This window comes from Balaenoptera acutorostrata, chromosome 14, assembly GCF_949987535.1.
Source record: "Balaenoptera acutorostrata chromosome 14, mBalAcu1.1, whole genome shotgun sequence".
Lineage (NCBI taxonomy): Eukaryota > Metazoa > Chordata > Mammalia > Artiodactyla > Balaenopteridae > Balaenoptera > Balaenoptera acutorostrata.
Genome location: NC_080077.1, coordinates 53,706,096 through 53,723,041, shown reverse-complemented (window position 1 = coordinate 53,723,041; position 16,946 = coordinate 53,706,096). Strand labels below are relative to the sequence as shown.

Genomic DNA, 16,946 nt, shown 5'->3' with positions numbered 1-16,946 from the left:
AAGCATCTTTTCATGTTGGGCATCTGTATGTCTTCTTTGGAGAAATGTCCATTTAGATCTTCTGCCCATTTTTTGATTGGGTTGTTTGCTTTTTTTTTTTTTTAACATTTTTCTTTTTTATTTTATTTTATTTATTTATTTTTGGCTGCACTGGGTCTTCGTTGCTGTGAACAGGCTCTCTCTAATTGTGGCAAGTGGGGGCCACACCTCGTTGTGGTGCACGTGCTTCTCATTGCAGTGGTTTCTCTTGTTGTAGAGCACAGGCTCTAGGCATGCAGGCTTCAGTAGTTGTGGCACATGGGCTCAGTAGTTGTTGCTCATGGGCTCTAGAGCACAGGCTCTGCAGTTGTGGCACACAGGCTTAGTTGCTCCATGGCATGTGGGATCTTTCCGGACCAGGGATCAAACCCGTGTCCCCTGCTTTGGCAAGCAGATTCTTAACCACTGCACCACTAGGGAAGTCCCCTGTTTGCTTTTTTTGATTATGAGTTGTATAAGCAACAAATTGAACAATGTAGAAGAAATGGACAAGTTTCTAGAAATATACAGCCTGCCAAAATTGAGTCAAGAAGAAACAGATCATTTGAATGGACTGATCACTTGAAGTGAAAAGAATCTAAATAAATAAATAAATAAAAACCACCTCCCTGGGCTTCCCTGGTGGCGCAGTGGTTGAGGGTCTGCCTGCCAATGCAGGGGACATGGGTTCGAGCCCTGGTCAGGGAAGATCCCACATGCCGCAGAGCAACTAGGCCCGTGAGCCACAATTACTGAGCCTGTGCTCCGCAACGAGAGAGGCCGCGATAGTGAGAGGCCTGCACACCGTGATGAAGAGTGGCCCCCACTTGCCGCAACTAGAGAAAGCCCTCGCACAGAAATGAAGACCCAACACAGCCATAAATAAATTAAAAAAAAATAAATAAATAAAAAATTAAAATAGCTTTAAAAAAAAAAACAAAAAAAACCCCACCTCCCTGCAAATAAAAGTCCAGGACCAGAAGGCTTCACTGGGGAATTCTACTAAACATACAAAGAAAACCTTGTACCAATCCTTCTCAAACTATTCCAAAAGACTGAAGAGGAGGGAACACTCCCAAGTTCATTCTATGAGGCCACCGTCACCCTGGTACCAAAACCAAAGACACTACAAAAAAAAGAAAATTACAGGCCAATATCTCTGATGAATATAGATGCAAAATCCTCAACAAAATATTAGCAAACTGAATCCAACAATACATAAAACAGATCATACACTATGATCAAGTTAGGTTCATTCCAGGGTCACAAGGATGGTTCAACATAAGCAAATCAATCAGCGTGATACACCACGTTAACAAAAGAAAAGACAAAAAACACACAATCATCTTAATAGACACAGAAAAAGCATCTGATAAAATTCAACATCCAGTCATAATAAAAACTCTCACCAAAGTGGGTATAGAGGGAACATATCTCAACATAATAAAAGCCATTTACGGGGGCTTCCCTGGTGGCGCAGTGGTTGAGAGTCTGCCTGCCAATGCAGGGGACACGGGTTCGAGCCCTGGTCTGGGAGGATCCCACATGCCGCGGAGCAGCTGGGCCCGTGAGCCACAATTACTGAGCCTGCGCGTCTGGAGCCTGTGCTCCGCAACAAGAGAGGCCGCAATAGTGAGAGGCCCGCGCACCGCGATGAAGAGTGGCCCCCGCTTGCCGCAACTAGAGAAAGCCCTCGCACAGAAACGAAGACCCAACACAGCCATAAATAAATAAATAAATAAATAAATATTTAAAAAAAAGAAAAGAAAAGCCATTTACGACAACCCACATGAAACATAATACTCAACAGTGAAAAGCTGAAAGCCTTCCTGCTTAAATTCAGGAAAAAAACAAGGATGCCCACTCTCACCACTTCTATTCAACATATTTTTACCGAATATTTTCAATCCCCAGTTGGTTGAATTCTCGAATGCAGAACCCACAGACATGAAGGGCCAGCCGTAAATTTGTTTGAATCAAAACAAGTCTTCCTGAAAGGATCTACCCTGATTTATATTTATTTTTAAGTAGGCCTGAGGAATTATCAACCAAGATACTCCTCTTAGATTCAGCACATCTGTGCTTTAATCTCAGGCCCCAAGTTAACATCACAAATTTCTCTTCCCACCAAACTAAATTCTTCAAAGTGAGCCCATGCTTTCATTGGTCTAACCTACCTCCATAGGTCTCTGTGATTCCACCAGTTCACCTCAACATTGAAAGCCTGAAACAGCTGTGGATAAATACCAGGGTTCTATCTCCGGTGATACTAAAATCTGCATTTCCTAATTTTGCTACATCTCTTCTTTGCCAGTGGGGTTTGGCCCTTAGGGAATTGAGAATTTTATTCTCTTGAGACTTCATTTACAACTTTTTTTGGGGCGGAGCCATAAAGGAAAGTATAACCCCTAGACCTGAGATGTTAACGGGACGGTTCTAGGTCAATTTTTTTTTTAACCTCACATGATTGGCATTTGGGGCCAGATAATTCTTTGTTATGGGGGCTGTCCTGTGCGATGTAGGATGTTGAGCAGCAGCTCCAGTCTCTACCCACCAGACGCCAGTAGCTCTCCCCACCCCCACCAGTATGACAAACTAAAAGTATCTCAGACAGAAAATGTCTCTTGAAGGGCAAATGGCTCCTGGTTGAAATCTGCTGTGCTTATACACGAAGCAAAAGGCCTACAAGGACTTTTCCCCTTGCCGGCCTTCTCTCAGATGGCTTTCAATGAAACTCTGCCAAAAACTAAATCTTGGTTTACTTGCAATAGCTTTATTCATGTAGCGTTTCATAACAAAATTTATTCAGCATTCACCACATGACAGCCTTTGTAGTAAGTGCTTTCCATACGTTACTTCATTAAATCCTGACAACAATCCTAAATGGTGGGTACAATTGTGAGTAATGCCCACTTAAAAAGGAGGAAACTGAGGCTTGGCAAGGTCAAGTGACTTGCCCAAGGTTACACAGTGAATCAGTGCAGAGACACCTCCCCCGCCCCTTGACCACCAGGCTTTACTGCCTCATTTCTGCAGACAATAGAATTGATGAGATTCACAACACTGGGCAAAACTACAGCAGACCCTGTGGGTATACTCATGGTTTCCGAAAACTCTTCAAGTCTGTGTGAATCTGTCTCCATTCATTTCACATGTTTTTATAAACACCAGGGGAACAATAACCATTTGAACAGTTAAATTGATTGAGCACGGTAAAATCCACTTTTTTTCAGTCTTGAAATTACAGTGGCTTTTGCCATTCTAACTGGGCTACTGCTTCTCCTTGGCCCCCGACACCACCCCATTTCTCTCCCGCTGCTCCTCAGGCCCCAGTACCTACACTTCTATTTTTCTTTTTAATTTTCCAAACAAGAAGATTGTATTTTAGAGTCCAGATATTACTCCAAGGGACAATCATGGGGAACGCTGCAGCCAAAATGCTCAGAAGGAAATCAAACGAATCGAGAACAGAAGAGAGTGGAAAAGGAAAAATGAGAACACAAATATTTTCTAGACCCCTCGAAGTTAAAGCTTGAAAAACCACAGTGCTTTGCAAAATATCATATTCAATTGGTAGTTAAAAAAGCTTTTGTTGGACACGCCCTTTGTGCACCAAAGGGTTGGGAGAAGGCGCTGTCTGACCTGGGGAACCGCACCCTGGGGGTCCAGGCCTTTCTGGTATGCTAGAAAGGTATGAACAGAATCTTTTATTAATTTTTATTTATTTATTTATTTATTTATGGCTGTGTTGGGTCTTCGTTTCTGTGCGAGGGCTTTCTCCAGCCGTGGCAAGCGGGGGCCACTCTTCATCGCGGTGCGCGGGCCTCTCACTATCGCGGCCTCTCTTGTTGCGGAGCACAGGCTCCAGACGCGCAGGCTCAGTAGTTGTGGCTCACAGGCCGAGTTGCTCCGTGGCATGTGGGATCTTCCCAGACCAGGGCTCGAACCCGTGTCCCCCGCATTGGCAGGCGGATTCTCAACCACTGCGCCACCAGGGAAGCCCTGAACAGAATCTTTTAAAATCACTCATCTTTCTTACCTTTCTCGAGGCACCAGGAGGCCTTTTGGGGTCCGGAGTTAGGTCAGTTTGGTTAGGTCCTCTCTCCCTCAGAGGCTGAGCCTGGCTCAGGGTCCAGGAAGTGGCATTCAGACACGAATTATGAGGTGAAGGGAGGAAAGAGTGTCTTCAGGTAAGACTGCCTGGGAGACGCCCAACGCCACAGTCCGAATCCGCATCATCTCCTTATCTGCGTTCTCACCTGTGATCTCAATTAGAACAAATCTCGAGAACAGCTGTGAATTGTTTATAGCTAGGACGACAGAATCACACTTAAAATTTGAAAGCCTCATTTTAACAACAGTTTTAATCACAGTTTTCCCTGTTCTTTTCCAAAAGCAGGGCCTAGTCAAGATCTTGTATTGCCCGAAGAAGGTATTTGGTACTACTTTTCCTGAAGGAAAAACCCAGCCCTAAGGCCTCTCCTGCCCATTCTACCCCAGGAGATAATTAGCATGGAATTCTTTGGAGGAAGAGGTCTAAGGCTTTTAACATGCTTAAGTTTAGATTGAATTTGGTATTTTTCAAATTGCAACGCTTTAGAGATTGATAAAATCAATTTGGTAAGTTGCAAACAGCACTTTAAAAAAAAAAAAAAAGATTCGACTCCCATGGCATTGTTTGAAGCTTTGCCTGGTGAGAGCGTATCCAGGAAAGGCCTAGCTTGAGTTCTCCCATCTGCAGGAAGGCATCCTCTCCAGGTCACTGTTTGTCACAGTCAGGTTTAGAGGCTTGAGGAAGTTTAGTAGCCCTTTCAAGAACTCACTAACGCAGTGGTAACAAGTCCTTCCCTACCAATCTAGTAGAATCTGCTTATAAACGGCGCATTTAGCCCACAGCTTTCTTCCCAAGCCCAGGTGCAGAGGGATACCTAGGCTTAGAGCAGTTTTTTTTTTTCTAATGTAGGTTTTTTGAAAAAAGGTTTCTAGGGTCAAATATTTGAGAAACACTCTATGCTGTGGTCTTCTTGTAGATTCCCAGGGCACCTTAGCTTATGGAAGAATACAGTAAAGAGACCCATTTACCTGTTTCACCTGATGTGTTCCCTGCATGTTTGACCTGGGCGCCCTTTAGTAAACAACCTCTATCAACAGTTCCGCTCCCCCAGACCAAGCCCTTAGCCTCATAGCTCCTCCCTCGGCTTACCATAACGCAGCATTGCCCTTTATCGCTCTGGGACCCGTGCAGTCTTTACTCTGCAGTCCTCGGTAGGTCCTCCGTGTTCTCTTGATGGAGACAGGAAGTAAGATTTGCCAAATTACCTCCTCGACACTTCAAGGACCTTTAACACTGGGGACCCGATCATCCCTATCACACTTTGGATTTTATTTAGAAAAGGACTTTCCACCCTGAGTTGATTTCTACAGTGACTGTTTGTGGAATCAAATCTAATTGAATCCAGTTGTTGGTCAGTTGATCACTGTGGGTGAAGTCTGTTTCTTGGCTTTCACATTATTTTATATATCTTTTTCCTCTTTTTTCCCTGGGGTGCTGTGCTGTGCAGCGTGACCTGAGCACCTGCCGGTGTGCACAGCACCAGGAACTCAACTATTCAGCCACTTTCTTTCTTTTTTAAAAAATTTATTTATTTATGGCTGTGTTGGGTCTCCGTTTCTGTGCGAGGGCTTTCTCTAGTTGCGGCAAGTGGGGGCCACTCTTCATCGCGGTGCGCGGGCCTCTCACCATCGCGGCCTCTCTTGTTGCGGAGCACAGGCTCTAGACGCGCAGGCTCAGTAATTGTGGCTCACGGGCCTAGTTGCTCCGCGGCATGTGGGATCTTCCCAGACCAGGGCCCGAACCCGCGTCCCCTGCATTGGCAGGCAGACTCTCAACCACTGCGCCACCAGGGAAACCCTCTTTCTTTTTTTTTTTTTCATGTTCACACAGGAGAAAAGGCACGCTGGCCTGGAGTTCATTAAGGAACTGAATATATATATTGTTACCAAGTAGTCAACACTGCACCCTGTCCTTTAGAAATAGGTGCCAAGAAAGGAAATGTTTCATATTTTCCAAGTGGCATGGACGCTATCAGAGAGTGTTTCCAATCAGAGTCTGTTTACGCAGTTAAATCATAGGTCTCGATTCTTCCTTTTGCCTCAGGGGTATGGTTGCTGGCTCACGGCCGGCCTCTCTCTGACCCTGCGTCTTTCCTGCCGTCATGCTGCTGTGTCAGCTGCCACTTCTGGGTGAAAACCTAGCTCCGGTCCCCTCCAGGGTCAGCTGGCTGGGATATGTGAAAGCTACTCTTTTCAACTAACCCTTCTTTGTCATTCCAGAAACCAGTCCTGCTTTCCAGCAACTAGGCTGGCCAGGGTGTTCCACGCTTGCCGACTGCAGCACCTGTTTTCTGCCCCCAGTAGGAGCCCCGGGGACGTACCCACCCACTGAGAGCCACCCTCGGCAGGAGACTTGAGGGGCAACTCCCCTCAGGGCCGAGGTGAGTTGTGCCACTGCCGGGGCTTCTACTCAGCCCAGCCTGCTCCCACCCCTAACCCCCAGTTCCCATCCTCTCTTTGTTCTAATTTCTACTTATTTTCCTCCCTCGCATTTAAACAGCACCAGTGAAATAATGCCAGATGTGAAGGCTTTTTAGTTGACAGGCCCTAATCATCATGTTACCAAATTCTGCATGTCCCTGCAAAGTAAGGCTTAGCGCTCTGCAGGTTTCATTTGTTCATTTTACCAGTAAGTATGGACTGTGAACTATGTACCAGACAGTTCTAGGCCCTAGAGAAACAACAATGACACAATCCCTGCCCTGGTGCCTGCGTACTAATGAGGGAAGCAGAAAATAAACAAAACAAGCCAAATATATAGAACACTAGTGATAAGTGCTCAGGAGAGAAAATAAGGCTGTGAAGGTGGGGAATGGAAGTTTGGGGGCAGGGGTGGGGGGTGAGATTCTAGAAGGGGTGACCAGGGAAGCCCTCTCTGACAAGACGGTGTTTGTACAAAGACCCAAAAGGACAGTAGGAGAGAGCTGTGTGAGGGAAGCACATTTCAGACCAAGGGACCCACCAGTGCCAAGGCCCTGGGGTGGGATATGCCTGGCAGGGTCAGTGTGCAGCGAGCCATAGGGCTGCTGTGAAGCTTAAATGTCTATGGAGTGCCTGGCATACAGATAGTGCTCAATAAATGGGAGCTATAGTTGTGATAGTCACTGATCAGATATTTGTGGTTTGTTTGTTGTAAAAAGGTACATAGGTCCAAGTAGGTCCAAGTCTGTTCCTTGGCCTCGAGAGGAGTGTTTTATTACAACTCTGAGTGTGACCCCAACATGCCTCCCATCGGCATCCCTAGTTTTCCCTTTCAGTAGGGGCATAAAGCCATTGCCCAGCAAAAAAATGTTGCTGAGCAGATTGCTTTTGCCTACTACGGGGCAGTCATTCCTGAAGTCTCGGTAACACGTGGGAACTTGTTAGAAATGCCAAATCTCTAGCTGCACCCAGATCTACTGAATCAGAAAGTCTGGGATGGTGCTCAGCGAGCAGCGTTAATCAAGCCCTCCAGGTCATTCTGACATAGGCTAAGTTTCAGAACCACTGCCTAGAGTTTCTGTTCAAAAAGTCTCCCAGGGCTGGAAAAGGCTTCCCTAAGTCCCCTTGGTCGAACCAACGGCTCAGAAGGACGGTTTGTTTTCACTGTTGCTATTTAAGTTTCCTGAGATGCCCTATGGCTTCTAGGCCGGTTGCTCCCCAGATCTCTAGAGGTGGCACACCTGCTTTTCCAATGTCACCGAATTCTGAATGAAAACAGCTGCAAGGTGGGCTCTGAGACCCACCTGGAGGACTCCCTCTGCCCTGATTTCTTCCTCCAGCACTTGCAAAAATGACACTGACCACCTCTGAGAGCTATTTTAAGTTTTGTTATTATGGAATTTTAAAAAAAAACAAAACTTCCAAAACCAAGATAGACCAGCTCAGATTCTCAGACACGACTCAGCATTTATTTCTCTCCCTGTCCCAGGAAGATGTTATCTTGCTGTTTACTGTGAATGAGATGAAACCTGATGCCCCAGGAACCAAGGCCACTTCCAGTAACTTTTCTGGCATTGAATGGCGACATGACCCAACTTTTCCATAGGAAATGGTGTAGTTAGAGTGACAACCCTACTGGTCCTCCACGTGGGGATGGGTGCGCTGGGGGGAGAAGAGGAAGGAGGAGGTCTTTGAAAATCCGATCTTGTTGCTCCTCAGTTTGAACCCTCTGGTAACTTCTGTTGTCCTAAGTAGCGGTTCTCAAAGTTAATCCAAAACCTCAAAAGTGTGCTCAGTGAAAGAAGCCAGACACAAAATAACACCTATTGTATGATTCTACTTATGTGAGATATCCTAAAAGGAAAATATATAGAGAAAGAAAGAAAGAAAATTAGTAGCTGCCTAGGGCTAGAGGTGGGAATAGGGAGTGACTAGATGGGCACAAACTTCTTTTTGGAGTAATGGAGTTGTTCTAGAATTAGAGTCTGGTAGATGATTGTATAACTTTGTAAATATACTAAAATTCATTGTATTGTACACTTAAAATGGGTAAATTCTATGCTATGTAAAATATCTCAATAAAACTTTTTTTAAAAGCAAAAAAAAAAGAAGTATTAAAAAAAAAGTTAATCCAAAACAAACTTACCTGGGTCTCTTGTTTGAAATGTAGACACCTGGGACCCTAAAACAAGTGCTTCTAATGCAGGTGGTCCTTCACATTTTGGGGACTCTAGGAAAGAAAGAGCTTAACATTCTTAATTTCACAGGCACAAAAAAGTTCTTTATGATGTAGGAGTTGCTACCTCTCAAGACCAAATCTCCTACCATTCTCCTTTTGCCATTTAGGATAATATTTGTTCTTATTTTTTGTAGTCTTTAATGTGTTTTATCATTTTTATAAATTTTATCTTTTTTCTTCTGTTTCTAATTTACCTTATTAGGAATGTCTGCTAAATTTTATTTTTAAATATTTTTAGGACCAAAATGTCCATCAACAGATGAATATATAACAAAGATGTGGTGTATATATTTACAATGGAATAGTATTCAGCCATAAAAAAAGAATGAAATAATGCCATTTGCAGCAACATGGATGGACCTAGAGATTATCATACTAAGTGAAGTAAGTCAGACAGAGAAAGACAAATATAATATGATATCACTTATATATGGAATCTAAAAAAAATGATACAAATGAACTTATTTACAAAACAAAAATAGACTCACAGACATAGAAAAAATTTATGGTTACCAAAGGGAAAAAGGGGAGGGGGAGAGATAAATTAGGAGTTTGGAATTAGCAGGTACAGACTATTATATATAAAATAGATACACAACAAGGACCTACTAGCACAGGGAACTATATTCAATATCTTGTAATAACCTATAATGGAAAAGAATCTGAAAAAGAATATATATATATATATATATTCAGTTATCTTCCTAAAATCTCCATCTTTTATCATTTTAGGGATTGCCCGACTCTCTCTCCTGCGGTCCTTAACTTCTTTCTTGGTTAACTCTCACATTGTGATGGAGCACATCCTCCAATAGCTTTCTGAGAAAGGGTACATATACGTTAAGTTTGTTGAAAGATTCCAGAAAAAATTTTTTATTCCGCCTTCAGATCTGATGGTCTGTTTAGCTGGGGTATAGAATTCTAGACCAGAAATAAATTTTCTCTGAGAATTCAGAAGGCATTGCTCCCTTGTTATCTGTAGAAAATTTTTGCTGTTCTCATTCCTAATCCTCTGTATGTGGCTTGATCTTTCACTGTTTTGTCCTTAGTGCTATGCAACTTTATAATGATTTTTTTTAAATGTTATTTTATTTATTTATTTATTTAATTTTTGGCTGCATTGGGTCTTCGTTGCTGAGAGTGGGTTTTCTCTAGTTGCGGCAAGCGGGGGCTACTCTTCATTGTGGTGCATGGGCTTCTCATTGCGGTGGCTTCTCTTTGTTGTGGAGCATGGGCTCTAGGCACGTGGGCTCCATAGTTGTGGCTTGTGGGCTCTAGAGCGCAGGCTCAGTAGTTGTGGCGCACAGGCTTAGTTGCTCCGCGGCATGTGGGATCCTCCCAGACCAGGGCTCGAACCTGTGTCCCCTGCATTGGCAGGTGGATTCTTAACCACTGTGTCAATAGGGAGGTCCCATAATGATGTGTTTTGTCAGAGATTTTTTTATCCTTGTGCTTGGCTCTGGGTAGACTCTCTCAATCAGTTCTGGGAAATTTCCTAGATAATTTTTTCCGTCTGTTTTCTCTGTTCTCTTTTTCTAGAACTCCTTATCATTCAAATATTGGACTTCCTCAAATGATCTTTGAATTTTATTATGCCTCTCTCTCTCTCTGGTTATATTTTCTTGGAGATTTTACCAAATTTGTCTTGCAACTAGGGTTACTAGATAAAATATAGGATACTTAGGTAAATATTAATTTCAGACAAACAAAGTATTGCCTGGGACATATTTATACTAAAACAATTTGTTGTTTTCTGAAATTCAGATTGAACTGAGAGTCCTGTATTTCTGTTTGCTAAAATTGACAATATTTCATCTAATTCTTCTCTTGAATTTTTCCTTTCTGCTATCCTATTTTTAATCTCCAATTAAAAATGTATCTCTATTAGAACAGACTTGTGGTTGCCAAGGGGGAGGGGTTTGGGGGAAGGATGGAGTGGGAGATTGGGGTTAGTAGATGTAAACTATTATATATGGAATGGATAAAAAACAAGGTTCTACTGTATAGCTCAGAGAGGTATATTCCGTATCCTATGATAAACCATAATGGAAAAGAATATTTAAAAAAAGAATGTATATATATGTATAACTGAACAACTTTGCAGTACAGCAGAAATTAGCACGACATTGTAAATCAACTAGACTTCAATAAATAAATAAATATATATATATATCTATTAATTGTTCTCTAAATGTTACTTTTTAATTGCTTCTTTTGTTTCTTGAATACCTTTTCTCTCCAGAGATACTGAGGACTTTTAAGGTTTTCTTCTGTTGCCTATACTTTTTCCTTTTTTCCAAAATTTTTAATCTTTCTTTCTGGTCTCTGCCTTTCATGTTAGATTTTTCTCACATATCTGGTGATCCTTGATTATTTGCTCATATTTAAGAGTGATGTACTACAGACATAAAAAACAAACTTATGGTTACCAAAGGGTAAAGAGGAGGAGGGATAAATTAAAAATTGGGGATTAACAGATACACTCTACTGTATATAAAATAAATAAACAACAAGTACTTACAGTATAGCACAGGGAACTGTATTCAATATCTTGAATATCAATAACCTATAATGGAAAAGAATCTGAAAAAGAATATATAATATGTATATGTGTGTGTGTGTGTGTGTGTGTGTGTGTGTGTGTATAACTGAATCACTTTGCTGTACACCTGAAACGTTGTAAATCAATTATACTTCAATTTTTTAAAAAAAGAATGCTGTACTAGATGGCAGTTTAGGAGTTCAGTGTGTGGGTGGAATCTGTTGACTGGTGGGCTTCCCTGCAGCGCTGTTTCATTGGGGGTTTCTAGCTATCAATATCTTTAAGTCTTCTCCCCGGAGCTGGTCAGGTCCTCCAAGGGGAAACCTCCAGTTCCCTTCTGAGAGGGATAAGCATGGCTACTAGTGTCTGAGAGGTGCGGCACAGAAGAAGACCAGGGCCCAGGGATCCCACCTTTCTGTAACCCACTTTCCTCCTAGTCCCCATTTTCAGTGTGGTTTCCCTGCCTCGGTGTGCCTGGTGGCCTTTAGTCCAGAATCCCTGTGGTTCAGCCTCTCGGAGAGTCTTTGGCCAGGAGGCAGTGGAGGGCCACTCATCCTGGGTGAGGCAAGAGAGGTGACCTGGGAGCCTAACTCCTTCTTATACAGATTTTTAAAAAATGTATATATATATTTTTCTGAGAACAAGATATTATTTTCCTCCCCAATTTGCATCATTTCCCCACAGAGATGCTTCAGCTCTCTTCTGATTCTCCCTCACTCCAATAAGATGAGAGGTTTAGAATCATTTTACTTTCCATTTTCCTCCCTTAGACTTTTGGAATTTTATTTTTTTCTCCCTCTTTTTCCACCCACCAGCAGTTGCTATTTTGTCATGGAAGCTCATATCCCTGTCCCTCCCCCACTCAGACACGCCTCTCAGAGCTTCATCTTGCTGGGAATGTATTTTGCTTTTTCTCTCTGGCTGCTGGCCCCTTTTAGATGGCATGGTATTTTTCTGTGTGAGCTCTTCACGTCTTAGGACGTGGTGGTTTATGAGTCCCAAGTGATGAGAATCCCACAGATGGCAGAAGCAATCTCTGTCCCCACGGGCTGACTTATAGAAGCTGCAGGAAACCCTTCCCTCCAGACTTCTCACACTGGCCCAGCTACAGGGTAGAGGACCCAGTCCCCATTCAGTTCCTTCTTCGCCTCTTGGGGTGGGAAGCCCAGCACAGACACACGGGGCCTGTGCTGACTGTATCCCCAACAGCCCAACTCTTCCCCGGGTTTGCTGCTCCCACTCCTGGCCTTTGACATTATTCTCTAGGCACCTGCCCAACCCACTGGGAGAAGAAGGAACCTCACAATTCTCTCTACTTGGAACCCACCAAAGCCCAAGGCCTCACTCGTACCCAGCCGCCCACAGGAGTTAGCAGCTTATTTGGTTCCAGAGAGGAAGAAATTGGGGGTTTGGGAGTAGGAAAGATGAAAGTTGCGTCTCGGTTGTTATATTCCCAGACTCCCCTTCAGCCCCCATACTTTATTTTCACAGCCATTAATCACACAAGGGGAGCCCTGATTAAAAGAGCAGAGCTGGAATGAATAGCTATAGTCCTGGGCTTCCCTGGTGGCGCAGTGGTTGGGAATCTGCCTGCCAATGCAGGGGACACGGGTTCGAGCCCTGGTCTGGGAAGATCCCACATGCCGTGGAGCAACTAGGCCCGTGAGCCACAATTGCTGAGCCTGCGCGTCTGGAGCCTGTGCTCCGCAACAAGAGAGGCCGCGATAGTGAGAGACCTGTGCACCGCGATGAAGAGTGGTCCCCACTTGCCGCAACTGGAGAGGGCCTTCGCACAGAAACGAAGACCCAACACAGCCATAAATAAATAAAATTAAAAAAAAAAAAGAAATAGCTATAGTCCTGGGTTGAAACCTGAATACAAGCTCATCCCGCTCCTGAACTTCAGGTTGGTGCATCTGGGAGACAAATGCCAACTCCTGCGTCCTACACCATGATTTTAGCCCCAAAGCATTCAGAGATGAGAGAGAGTTACTGCACGTTCACCATGAAAGAAAAAAAAAATCAAAATGACTCATGGTAAAAATGTAAGCCTTTCCTAACCCTGCTTTATCTGATGAGATATCTACCTGCAATGAGGAATCACTGCCAGTCTCCCCTCAGAAAGTTTAAAGATCAGGCTAGTTCTGGAAAGGAAGACTGAGTGGGCACATTATTAACCTAAATGGAATTAGGTTTCTGTTTCAATAAAGATTCCCATGAAAGCTGAAAGCAATACAGCTACAGCAGTGCAGCCATAACCCCCCACTGCCTGTAGGAAGATGTGCTTAAATTACACCTGGCTGTGCACCCCATTATCACTTTGCAAAAGGCAGTAACTTGAGGTGGACTTCTGTGGTCACAGTGTCCTTCAGGTGACAGCCTCAAAGGAATTCTAGCTTGGATGCAATCAATACTCCGAACATACGTTACTCATGTATCAGCACACGATAAGAGGCTGACAATGATTAATCAACTAATTATGATAGGCTCTCCTCATCCCATTATACGTGACTTATTGAATGTTTTGTATTTTTGGTTTAGTTGCAATGAAAAGGGTGTGACAGCCATATTTCATTCAAACTGTGTCCATCTGGAAAGGTATATCAGTATCTTCATCCTCATCAGGTAGGCATTGCCAGGGCCTACCACACTGGGGCAAACAGCAATGCAAGAGACTTTGTCTTATTTGCCTATTTCCAGTCAGGTGAAAATTTCAATTCTCCTCTCTTATGAGACTTAGGAAGGACGTCACACACTGGCAGCTTGTGGCTGCATCCAGCCCTCAAATGTGTTTTGTATGAGCATCAGGGTTTTAAAAAATGAATTCACTGTCAGCCTTTAAAATCAGAAAATTTAACATGAAAGTCTGGACTTCTAGCTTTTCTTGTAATAAAGATCATCTGGGGGGCTTCCCTGGTGGCACAGGGGTTTGGAATCCGCCTGCCAATGCAGGGGACATGGGTTCGAGCCCTGGTCCAGGAGGATCCCATGTGCTGCGGAGCAACTGGGCATGTGCACCACAGCTACTGAGCCTGCGCTCTAGAGCCCGTGAGCTGCAACTGCTGAGCCCGCGTGCCACAACTACTGAGCCCACGTGCCACAACTACTGAGCCCACGTGCCACAACTACTGAGGCCCGCACGCCTAGAGCCTGTGCTCCGCAACAAGAGAAGCCACCGCAATGAGAAGCCCGCGCACCGCAACAAAGAGCAGACCCTGCTCGCCGCAACTAGAGAAAGCCCACGCGCAGCAACGAAGACCCAACACAGCCATAAATTAATTAATTAAAAAAACAAGGTTTTAAAAAAAAAAAAAGATCATCTGGCCACTCTGGCCCTGACAGCTGGCAGGTCTGAGTGGAGGCCACCACTGTTTTGATACGGCAAATGCTCTCCTGTTGACCCCAGACCCAACACTTTCTTTCTTTTTATATCCAGCAACTTCTCTCATTTTCACCACATGCCTGGCTGCTGACTTAGGGGTGCAATCCAGTAGGACAGTCTCCGGAAGGCCACAGTTCCAGTCCCCACTGCCCTGGGAAACCCTGGGCATCTCACATCACAATACTAAGGTTTTATCATATGTCAGGGAACAGGGACCAGGGAAGTGGTCGCCCCAGGGCATGAGCCTAGTGTTCTTTCCCATGCACCTGTGATGCAGACCCTCCCTGCAGGGCACAGACAAAAATGCTCCCATTGTTCAGGGGCGGGAAAGGGCAGCAGGAGCTGAAGTGACACGTGGCAGCATGCATGTCAGGCAGGGTTCCCCCCTGGGTGACCAGACATGTCTAAAGGACAGTCCTAACTCTCTTCCTGTTTCCTCCATAGAGAAAGAATGTTAACCACGCCTTAGTTCCTCCACGCCTGTTACTTTGGATCCAGATGAGAAGTTCTAAGAATCCCTCAGAGCCTCCAGCCTGACTCTGGCTTGGAGCACCTCTGTCCAGATCAGAGTGCCAAGGGGAGTGACACATCCTGGATCTTGGACCCCACCTGTTTAACTGGGACAACTTCCTGGTAAATTTACAGATCACACAAAGCCCCAGGGGCCTTCCTGTTGATTTGAATCTGTTTAACCCCCAGCAGAGGAAAACAACATCAACAGATTAGTGGACATAGGAATCACCTGAGATCTTGTTAAAATGTGAATTCTGATTCAGAAGGTCTGGGGAGGGGCCCGAAACTCTGCATTTCTAACAAATTCCTGGGTGAGGTCAATGCTGCCAGTACAAGGACACTTTCATAGAAAGGGGCTATGAAAACACCTTCTGTACCTGCTCATGGACATTTTTTGCCCTTTCTTCTGGGGCTCTTGTCTGTTTTCTCCACCCTATCCTTCTTTTTTCCTATCCTGCTTTTCCTCTCTCCATCCATCCTTCTTCTTGCCAACTCATTATTCCTACCAGGCATCCCTACCGTCTCCCAACCTTCCCCCTTTCAAAGGATAAAGAAATTCCTGCCCCTTTCCCCCCCCCCACCAGGGGACATTCATCCCCCTCCCTCCTCTCCTCTCCTCAGTAGTGCCAGAAAAATAAAAGTCACCATTTATCAACAATTGTGTGCCAAGCACTGTCTCAGTGTATTACTGTTAGTTGTTCCCCACAGGCCTGCAAGCCATGTAATTGCCCAGCTGCAAGACCCAAGAAAGAGCCCAGAGACAGAGACATCAACCATTTATTGGATAGGGAATCTTATAAGTCTGAAGCAAAGTCCTGGAGCAATACCCTACCATGTATGGATGCAGTCAGGAACCTTGGCCACTCAGGGGAGAAGGAGGCTACCATTTATAGGGGAAACTGTTGTCAGGTTGGCTTATCATGTACCAGGAAAACCAGTGGCTGGGGCAGGGGGCAAGCGCATAGGTAGTTACTGATTAAGCCCTATGATTAAGAGGATCGGATAGTCATGTGAGTAGGGTACAGGTGAAGCAGGGACTGGTCCAGCAGGGGATGCGTAAAGAGCAAGAGGACAGCCATCTTGAGCGGCCTGACCATACAGTTACCCATATTATTTAATTCTCACAACAACCCTACAGAGTATATATCAATACTGTCATTTTAGAAATGGAAAAATGGAGATTTGGGTAGTTAAAGAAACTTTGTCCTCAACTAGGAATTAATAAGTAGAGATTAGAATTTGGATCTGTCCAATGCCAAAGGCTACAACCTTTATACTACATTATGCTCATATAAGGTGAAATGGTCTAGAGGTCAGCAGGTAAGGGTGGATTGAGGAAAAAAAAAAAAAAAATGAAGCGCCCCAAGCATCACTCTAATTATGCACCCTGTACAGTTCTCTGCACCCTCCTTAAGCAAGTGCCCAATGGGACAGCTTGACATAGCAATAATAAGAGCTATTTTAGGAAAGCCCAGATTAGCTGCAGTGGTACAGGGTTCCAAATAGCAGAGTAGTAGTATTAAAACCCAAACTTACCAATATCCCTAAATTTTCAAGGTAACTCTTAAATTGGGTTCATAAGTGTACACATAGAGCCTACTACCAAAAAGAGAGTCCCACCATTAGCCCATCACCCAATCACGTGGAGTCTAAAGGATGGTGCCAAATCTCTCCTATCAATCCACACAGGGTCCTCCATGGATGGGAAGCCAATTCCC

The 16,946-nt window shown here is 44.2% G+C and overlaps 1 protein-coding gene and 1 long non-coding RNA gene across 2 annotated transcripts in view; both read right to left on the bottom strand.

Annotated features, from left to right (window-relative positions):
* The window catches only part of RTN4IP1 (reticulon 4 interacting protein 1), a 110,075-nt gene extending 106,000 nt beyond the window's left edge, over positions 1-4,075 (bottom strand). The window contains exon 1 of the mRNA XM_007190649.3: positions 4,058-4,075. The gene's annotated coding sequence lies outside the window, so the exon portion shown is untranslated. The remainder of the gene's footprint in view (positions 1-4,057) is intronic.
* Positions 4,076-4,782: 707 nt separating this feature from the next.
* LOC103019076 (uncharacterized) overlaps positions 4,783-16,946 on the bottom strand; it is a 69,006-nt gene continuing 56,842 nt past the window's right edge. Inside the window, exons 2-3 of the long non-coding RNA XR_451783.2 lie at positions 8,699-8,782; positions 4,783-5,301 (exon numbers count right to left, since the gene is read on the bottom strand). This is a non-coding gene — a long non-coding RNA (uncharacterized LOC103019076). The remainder of the gene's footprint in view (positions 5,302-8,698; positions 8,783-16,946) is intronic.